We start from the raw sequence: 10,002 nt of genomic DNA, 5'->3' as shown, positions 1-10,002 counted from the left end.
CACAGAGGGGATTATGATGGCCAAATAAAACACAAAGCTTCCTTAAACACTCTCTGGAGGTAGCAACAAATAATGAAAACATATAAGCACAATTCCAGGAGGGAGCTAATATTCAAGTTCCAATCCTGGATTTAATACTGACTAGATTTGTGATCTTGGATTCTTTCTTCAGTTTCTCTTCCTCTTAAAAACATCAATAAGATCAACCTCATATATATTTCTCACTGTCACATATTAAGTGTTCCATAAAGTGAAGTTGTTTTTATTATTCATCCTCCTTGAAAGTCGGGGCTCATACTTCAGCCTTAGGCTACCTCTGATTTAATGCGATGATCTGAAACCTATTGAGCTCCCTTTGGAAATACACTGTTTTTTTGCTTTTTCCCAGACAGATTTTATTCTGCCAGTCCTCAGAGAGTGGCCACATAATAAATTGACCAACAGCTGTGGATTTCTTGGCAGCAGCACTTTTTCTCTCTAGCTTTTTGATCATAGCCTGAATAAAATTGTTGGCCCATTCCTGTTTCCAGAACATTAACAAGCAATGTTACTACTGAATGAGAAGGAATGGAGGAGTTGTGCTTTGTCCACTGTGAAAGTCAGAGCTGTTCACCTGTCAAATATAACAGTGAGTCACAAACCATTATATAATAACCACCAACAATAAATTTTTTTGGATATTTCCCCCCTTAGTAGCTTTATAGATGCTTATTTCAGGTTTATTGTAAAAATTTTATTCAGAAATGCAGAAGTCATCCATCCAAGTTAAGAAATGATAATTTATAAATAAATGAAATAAAAATAATGGTTTAAGAAGTAAATATTCTTTCATTGTCTAATTGTATCAGAGACAATGTCTTTTTATAACAGCAAAAATACAATTTTGAGCAAATATTTAATACTTCAGTTAAATGTGGAGAAAAATATTAACTTTCTCATGAATTCTCCAAGATTTTATAAAATAAACATTTATTGAAGTTGTGAAATTAGAGACAATAATTTTCACACTGTGATATAGGAAACCACAGCACACTACCAAAAAATATAAGAATTGCTGAGTTGTAGACCAGAGGAAACTAATGAAACAGAGTTTCTGACTTTGCTTTGGTATTCATATTTTTCATAATGTATATATTTTTAGAACAATGAATCTTGCCCCACTCTACCAGGAAAAGAAAGGTTAATTAGAGAAGATAGCTATGTACCCTTAATAGCCTTAAAATAATAACCTAACAATGGGTTTATATTGACAGGGTATGGTAACTAATATTTATCTTCCATTTGCTTTCCTTTTCCCATAATTTAGTGTTTATATATTGATAGCAAAAGTCATTTGCTCTTGTAACTTCTGCCCTTTATCAGAAAACATACATACTATATAATTCAAAGTCATTGCTTATAGAACTATTTGACTTGTAGGTATATATATATATATATATATATATATATATATATATATATATATATGTTTGTTTCTCTTGGTAGTCTGTCTTTTTTTACAGAGCTGCATTCCAAATACAAACCTATTGAAGTCATAATTTTTATGCTAGAGTGCTTAATCCTTCAATGGCTGTTTCCTAATACTTACTATTTATACATTGTATATTTTTGATCATGGGTTTGAGAGATATGCCTGGTGTTTATCCACACTATAGCTCAAAATCAACATTATCCTCTTGAAAATTTCTGGCTTCTTATGAAATCAGAAAAATTTAATTTCAAACAGATAAACGCTATACTTTTTTTTCTTTCATGTGATACTAATACTAGTGTCAATTCATAATGTTCTCCCTAACAAATGCAACATTTATTCAATATTCAAAATTTATCACAAAAATATTATTTCACCAAAATCTCTTTGCAATTGTCTTTCCAAAGAAGTCTGTTAGCCTACTGTCTGTGATTACCATATGGTATACATAACACCCTTGCACAATTATACCTTTGCTATGCAATTTTTGGCTTTAAGTGCCTATAAACAAAATTTTGGGACTTTATGAAGTTTCGTATTGTAGGGTGCCATGTGCATGTGTGTGGAATTTGTTTTTTTTTTTTTGGAATTTGTTTTGATAACATGTAGCCCCTTTGCTTCTTTTTTTTTGACAGAATGTATGTGGAGTAGTTTGGTTTTTTTTTTTTTTTTATTTTCTTCCCTTTCCTTTCCTTTCTTTTTTCTTTCTTTCTTTCTTTTTTTCTTTTCTTTTTTTTTTGAGGCAAAGGAAGAAGCTGGGAAATCACTGCCCTCTAGCTTAACCCTTAAGACAACTCTTGCTTAATGACTACCAGAATTTAATTATGTAATCACCATTTTCTTTCCTACGGGGAGGTTATAGGGAACAAATCTGAGATTCAGTTATCCTCTAGAACTTCCCAGAACTGTAGGCTCTGTCTACTGTGAATGAGACTTACTTGAAATCACATCTTTATTCACTTTCTTCTTTTCCCCATTCTGTCATCATTACTTCCTTTTTCAGGCTACTCTATAAAGACTATTCTGGGTTAGTTTCCCATGTAGTAATTTCTATTTCAGGATCTCATTTTTAAGGTTCTTAACTGAGGGTATATGAACCTTTTTTTAAAAGCTGGATCCATTCATCTTTTCTACTTCTTATAGCACTAAGCAAATGCCCAGTTTAGAGATTTTTTCTATGTCAATAAAATATGTGATTTTATTAATAGGATATGATTTACTGCTATTTCAGAGAGAAGTGTACATTGATGCCAGATAGGAGGAGAGAAAATGCATGCTATTGGTTTCTGCTCTTATGAACTACCCACTCGTGTCTTCAGCATTTAAAGAATATAGATAATTATTATAAAATAAGTATTTTGATTACAAGTGTAATATCTTGAATATATCATGTTTACACACAATGTACACTTATGACTTCTCATAATCTTTTCGATGGAATTTTTCATGGTTCTGGAGATTAAACCTAGAACCTCATTGATGCTTAGACAAATACTCTACCATTGAACTACAGACCTGATGGAGTTTCTTTAAGACAATTTAAATTTGTTGATTTAAAATGCAAATAATATTTCACTTGACAGTGATGAGTACCAATTAAATTGAAGATCCTACATTAAAGTCATTTAGATGTGGTGTTATTATCCTGTTTAGTAAATAGTTGTTTATCTAATATGTTTGGATTATGAGACTAGAATTATTGCTGAATATTTCACAGTTTATGCTTTCAGAAAAGTAACTTTAAGTATAATATTTTTAAAAATACAAATAAAAATAAGCTGAGTGGCACAAATGGGTTCTCTAGGCTTTATTCAGTTAATAGGTACAGGAATGCATGGCAACTCCCTATATAGAAGCAGAACAGGAACCTTATGGGACTTAGAGAAGATTGGGGTGTGATACAAGATGCAGTTTTCCTCTACAATTACTTTAAAACTTGAGTTTGAAATGCTTTTCAATATTATTTTACCATGGCCATTGTTTGATTCAACCACTTCCTCATAATTGCCACAAACCTTTCATAACTGCTTTTGCAAATTATACAGACTTTGAGGTGGGATTATGTTATATTAAGTTGAGTTGTTGGCCCAGGGGGTCCTGTGGATATCCTTTAACAACCCAGGCTGCTGCTAGATTGGAAAGTCACTCTCTGAAAATTTACAGTGGCACTGTATTGCTGAGGACAGCATCCACAAAACTTATGGAATGTACGGAGGTCGAGCTGGTATAGACATGGAGCCTTCAACCTCTACTTTCTGTTTTAGCTAGAGAAGGTACCCTATAGGCTACCGAAAGGGAAATGTGGACACTATTCCAGTCACAAACCCCTCTACCTACATTTTGTCCTGCCTTAAAGATGTACTGGGGTAAAATGTCATAGAACTTGGAGTGACCAATCACTGTTTGGAGGCTTAGACTATGAGACAGCCCATGTTCTACAGAGACTAGGTAGCCAGGAAATAGACTGGATAGATTAGAGACCTAGAGTCAAACCAAAAACAACTGGAAAAAATAAAACAAAAAACACAAAGAAATGATTCCTAATGATATTCTGCTATACAGATCAATGCCTTGTCCACTTGTCATCAATGAGACTTCCTCTGGGTGTAGATAAAAGCAGATGCACAGCTAGACATCATGCAGAGAGAGAGAGAGTCAAAACTGGAGTCTCCAACAGGTCTCTCACTTTAGAGTTCAGAGAAACCCAAAGAAGGGGGGTAGCAAATAGTGTAGGAGACAGAGGGTTCAAGGATACCAGTAAAACAGGGCCCATGGAGTCAACATAGACTCAATGGCTCACTGTAACTGAAACTACAAGTATGAGGCCTGTATGGGTCTTCACCAGGCCCTCTGCATTTATGTTATAGCTGGTAGCTTTTGTGTATGTTATGGCTGTTAGCTTGGTGGTTTTGTGGGACTACTAAATGGGAGCTGTTGCTTCTCTGACACTTTTGCCTGCTCTTGATACATTTTTTTTTGGTCCTATTGTGTTGTCTTGTCCAGTCTTGACAGGAGGCCTTTTGCCTTTTCTTATTGTATCCTATTTTGCCCATTTTGGCTGTTGTCTCTTGGAGGCCTCCTCTTTTCTGAAGAAGAAATAGGGATATGGGGGAAGAGAGTGGGGAGAGGATAGGAGACAGAAAAACAGTGGTAGGGATGTATTGTGTAGGAGAAAAATCTATTTTAAATAAAAAGAAAAGAAAAAAAGGAAAGGAGAAACAAACAGAGACAAAATGGGAAGTGGAAAGAGGAAACCACTGAGTCAGTGATCAAATGAAGAGAAATCAGGGCTTACTTAAATCCTTTTCTGCTTCTTCTCTCTTCCCTTTCCTGGTCCCCTTTCTCTTCTTCCTCCTTCTCCTCCTTCTCTTTCTCCTTCTTCCTCAAAAAAACACCAAGTGCCAAATGATGCTCATGCAGTGGGAAGGCAGTGAGGACCCAGGCACCCAGGATTATGAAGCTGAGGCATCTTCTGAGGAAGATTCCGCAGTAATCTTAGAGGCCTAGTCATGGTCAAGGCCACAGGGCTGAAGACAAGGCATGGATTCCAATCATCACACTGAGCTGCCTGGTTAAGGATATAAAGAACAAGTCCCTGGAGGACATCTACCTGTTCTCTCTGCCCTTTAAGGAATTCCAGTTTATTGAATTTTTTCCTGAGTGCATCCCCAAAGGACAAGGTGTGGCTAGCCACAAGAATATATTATAGAGATTCAGTTGTGTATTAAAGCTATACTTTGACTGGCCAAGGGTCTGTCAAAAGGGAAGTCATTTATTATGAATATTTAGTGATATCAATGTAAAGATTCTGTCCTTAATTATGTCACCAGCCTGTGATGGTGTCCCAGCCTAAAAAGCGGGCATGGCCTCTGTGTGCCCTCTTCCTTTCTGCACTCTCTCCTTCCATTCTCTTCCCTCCGTGCATCCTCTCTGTTTCTCTGTTTCTCTCTCTCTCCCTCCCTCTCTCTCTCTGTCTCTGTCTCTCTCCCTCTCCCTCTCTCCCAATAAAGCTCTATAGAGGTAATGATGGCTTGTGATTCTTCTGATCAGCACTCTCCTCTGCTGCCAGCCAAAAGCACAGCAGCAGCATAACCAACAATCAAACCTTTAATGTTTCAGCTGTCTTCTGCTATGAAATTTTTGCATGTCCAAATATTTCCAGACCATTTAGTAACAGTTCAGCTCCCCAGACCTGCTGAACTTCTAGGTAACTAACTTCCTTGCTGGAGCCAGTACTTGGATAAGGTCATGTAAGCAAAGACAAGCTGCAGGGAGGGGCATAGCTTTGTTTCTTGTGCTAATGAAGCTCAGACCATCTTCTGGCCTTGAAGCTTAAAGGGCTCTCCAGAGCAATTGACTGAGAACAAAAGAGGTTTTTACATATCAAGGTGGAAGGCAGAACAACATTCCTCAGAAGGCAGAGAACCACATGGCCAGGGAAAGAAAGGACAGACATTTTCTGTAGAGTAGACAGGAGAGCATGACCAGGGAGAAGAGAAGAACACAGAGATAATATAGATGAGCCAGGAGTAGAGAATAGTAGAGATGGATAATAAAGAAACAGAGGATGAAGATGAGGTTGGAAGCATAAGGGCTTAGTCATTAGCAGTGTTGTGCCCAGATTATAACCCCCAGAGAGACCACCAAGGACGAGCATACCAGAATGCAAAAGCAAGGTTTATCTGTTACAAGTCATGACAGGGAACTCAACTCAAGCCATCTCAAGTGAGGCAGAGAAGAGTTACTCTTTCTTGGGGAAGGTAGTTTTTATAGGCGAAACCGACAAAATTTCTTAGAGGGGAGGGGTTAGTACGGGTCCATCCTTGATTGGTCCAGTTTTTCCCAGGCCTGGACTTTATCTTATTCTAGCTTATCTGTTTGCCCTGTCAGGAGTTTTACAACTCCTCTCCGGGGTCTGGTCATGTTATCTCCTGAGAGGGGCATCTCGTAGTTAATTGGTTACCATCAGACATCCTGACTCTGTTCTTTAGTTCCTGGGGCTGGTGCCATCATTTCTGGGGACTTGAAACTGGCCTGGGTCTATCTATATTGAGATATCTTTGTCTAAGCTCCCCTTTTTGAGACAATAGAGTGAGGGTCTTGTTGTGCCTAGATCGTGTCCCCAAAGCTGCCACTGGAGACTTTAGGTACAGTATGTAAAAGTAAAGTGTTTTCTAAGTTTACAAGCCTCCAGGGAGGCTCTTTCAAATCTCTCACTCACAGCAGGGAGGTTGGAAGGAGCACTCCCCTTTCTTTGTGAGGTTAGTTCTTAAAGGCACAGACCATATAATTTATTTTAACCTGCCTCCCTTTTTAGTCTTTTGGCCGAATATCCTGGCTGTGTTTTCCAAAGTCCCTGTAGCATGTACAGCCACCTGGGGAAAAGGGGTCTAAGTTCTTATCTACACTTAGGAATCTTGGTTTAAGCTTTTCTTTGTCTGTAGGGAATAGAGTGGGGGGTTTTACTGAGGTATCACAAGCAGGACTATGAGAGGGAACCAGACAGAACTGAAGCTATGGAGTCAGGATTTCACCCCAGAGAAATAAAGTAGAAGGATAAGGAGCTTGGTGCATCTAGAGCTATTCCTGATCTGAAAGCCTGACAGAGCTGTAGCTGTGTAGATAAAGTTTTGTCTTAGAGGAATAAAATTAACATATATAAGAGCATAGTGTAAGTAGATTTTTTTCCTTCAGATATCCCATGCTGGACATAGCAAAATCTCCAGACACTGGGTAATCCATAATGAGGTTCTAAAGATTGTGCCTGTGTGGAAGCAGACTGTGGCTGACCAGTAGACCAGATTCAAGGCTTTTATCACTATTGAGGATTACAATGATCATGTTAGTCTTAGTGTTAAGTGTTACAAGGAGGTAGATACTGCCTGACATTAAAGGGGCTGTCTTGGTCAAGCTTTTGGTTGCCCTTGTAGGGGAGAGGCTACTGGGGAAACAAGATTGGCAAGCCCTCCAAACATTACATACAAAGTAACAGGCTGCTGTGGCTCTGTGTTGACCCATCTCCTATGCCCAAGAAGCTACTGATGGTGTCTGGTATTGATGATGGCTACCCATTACCCAGGGGCTAAACTGCTACCCTGGACAACTTTGTTAAAGCCACCTTTGATGCTGTCTCCAAGACTTACAGTTTCTGGACCCCTAACCTCTGTAAAAAGATTGTGTTCACCAAGTCTCCTTACCAGGAATTCACTGACCATCTTGTGAAAACCTACACCAGAGTCTTTGTTCAGAGGACCCAAGCTCCAGCTGTGGCCACCACATAAGGGTATTTATACAAGAAAAATGAAGAAAATTTAACTAAACAAAACTCCTTTTCACTGAAACAATACAATTTTTGCAAAATTTCTATTGAAATGCTAACAATTTGTCTCTTATTTGCTATTGTAAAAAATACTGACTAACTTGGAAATTAAATTCAGAAGGAAACCCAAAATCAGAGGCTGGTGGGGGGGGGCGTGGTATTGGCTCAATCATTGTAGAATATAAAACACTTCCTTGTACTTCTTAATATCTCCTCTTTAGTCACCGTTTGTTTATATTTATGTATGTAGTTAGTCAATTAGTCATATTAAAAAGCATTTGGGTTCCACAATTACTTCTGGATACTGAATCATTTTGTTTGTGACTACTTATTGAGTAAACCACATATGTTGATCAAGTACATTTCAATTTTGCTGTATTGTGAGGTTGAATAAATAAACTGATGATGTTGAAGTTCACTGAGGTCCTGAAAATATATTGCAATTTCATGCCTGTTTAGATTTCTTCATTATTAGTTTTTACATTTTTCTTTTGAAGTTAAAGTGAATTTTGCTATATTTTTCAAGAATGCATGGTGAGATTTAGTGTTCAGTGTTTGTGCATTTGTGTTAACAATTGAATAGACTTATTTTGAAATTAACCCAAAGAAGACTTAAGGCAAAATATAAGCACAAATTGCAGAGGATGTTTCAAGCCACATTTCTCAACATAGTAAATAACAAAAACTTAAAAAGGACTGAGAAAATCCATTTTCATTTCATTAAATATCAGTTTGAATACATAAAATGTTATTAAAATAATACTTCAAAGAATATATTTTATGCAATGTACTAACAGTATTTAAATGTTAATATAATTCTGAACTAACTGTAAAATTTTAATACCCCACATTAAATATTGCAGGCAGAAAAGCAAGAGAAAAGTGAAGAAAATAAAGTGTAAGTTTTATAATCTCACTCTCTTGTCCATTTTATAATAGAATACACTTATTTACCTATCATCAATAATAATCTTAACACTAACATAGCTGAGATTACTAAAATATTATTTTCTGCATTGGTTTTCAAGATCCCAAAATTTTTTCAAATTCCTTATTTTTAAAAATTTGTGCTTCATTTTGGAATTTTTTACTGTTTACCTTTAAACTGTATCTATTCCATGGGTCCATGAATCAAAAGAGAAGCACAGTCTCATCGATAATAGGCTTTGCCTTACTGGTACTTAACCCTAAAATTTAAATGATAGAGTAGTTTTAGTTCTTAACAAAGCTTTTATCAAAAATCTTTTTAAAGTAGGTTTATGGAAAAATGTCTATGAAAATGCTCTATGGTTGGAAACATGACTTGTGCCATTTATTGTAGTACATGCCTTTAGTCCCAGTTCTCAGGAGGCAGAGGCAGGCAGATCTTTGTGTGTTTGAGGCCAGAGTAGGCTGGTCTACATACTGAGTTCCAGTACAGCCAGAGCTACCTAGAGATACCCTGTAATAAACAAATAAGCATCCCACAGAGACTCACACATTGTGGTTTTAATTTGTATTGTAGCAACATTCAGAGGTGGTGCCTAGAGAAATGATTGAGTCAAAATGACACTAGCCTCATCTCTGGATTAATTGATGATCATAGCTAAGCTTGTAATCCCAGCACTAAAGAATCAGAGGTAAGAAGATCCCTATTACTTGAAGTCTTGATAGCCTGAGGTGATGAGCTGTAGGTTCAGTGAGAGACCCTAACTCAAAATATATGGTGAAAAGTAGTTGATATAGACACTACCCTCTAAATACATGTTTAAACACACATAAAGATGTATATGCATACACAAACACTGTTTAAACCGTTGTTTCAGTTCATCTGAAAATACTAGTGGTAATTCATATTTTTCATGTTAAAACTTTCATGATTCTTAAAAATTGTCTATGGTAGGAGAAGTAAACAAAAGCATGGCTATAGTCTAGAAAGAGAGCGTTATTAGAAAATTAATTTTGGAACTTTGTGGATGTGAACTATAGATGAAAATGACTGGTTTTGCTACAGAATGTAAGTTTTCTCATTAGAAACTCAATATAAAGATTTAATATTTACTTTTAGACTGCTTCTATTTGTGCATAATTTGATCCATTCTTCCTAATAGACTAATACATGAAAAATGGTGTGTTCTTGTTGTTGGTTTACATGTTCATATCTGATTGGCAATAAATTGGAATTCCTGCTTCTTTGATATATTTTTTCAATATCTCACTGTAAAAAGAAAAA

At 36.6% G+C, this 10,002-nt stretch overlaps 1 pseudogene; it reads left to right on the top strand.

Annotated features, from left to right (window-relative positions):
* The first annotated feature begins 3,676 nt into the window (after positions 1-3,676).
* Positions 3,677-7,752, top strand: LOC121825616 (small ribosomal subunit protein uS5 pseudogene; annotated as a pseudogene).
* The last annotated feature ends 2,250 nt before the right edge of the window (positions 7,753-10,002 follow it).

This window comes from Peromyscus maniculatus, chromosome X, assembly GCF_049852395.1.
Source record: "Peromyscus maniculatus bairdii isolate BWxNUB_F1_BW_parent chromosome X, HU_Pman_BW_mat_3.1, whole genome shotgun sequence".
Lineage (NCBI taxonomy): Eukaryota > Metazoa > Chordata > Mammalia > Rodentia > Cricetidae > Peromyscus > Peromyscus maniculatus.
The sequence above is the reverse complement of the archived record's forward strand: the minus strand, read 5'-3'. Positions and strand labels throughout refer to the sequence as shown.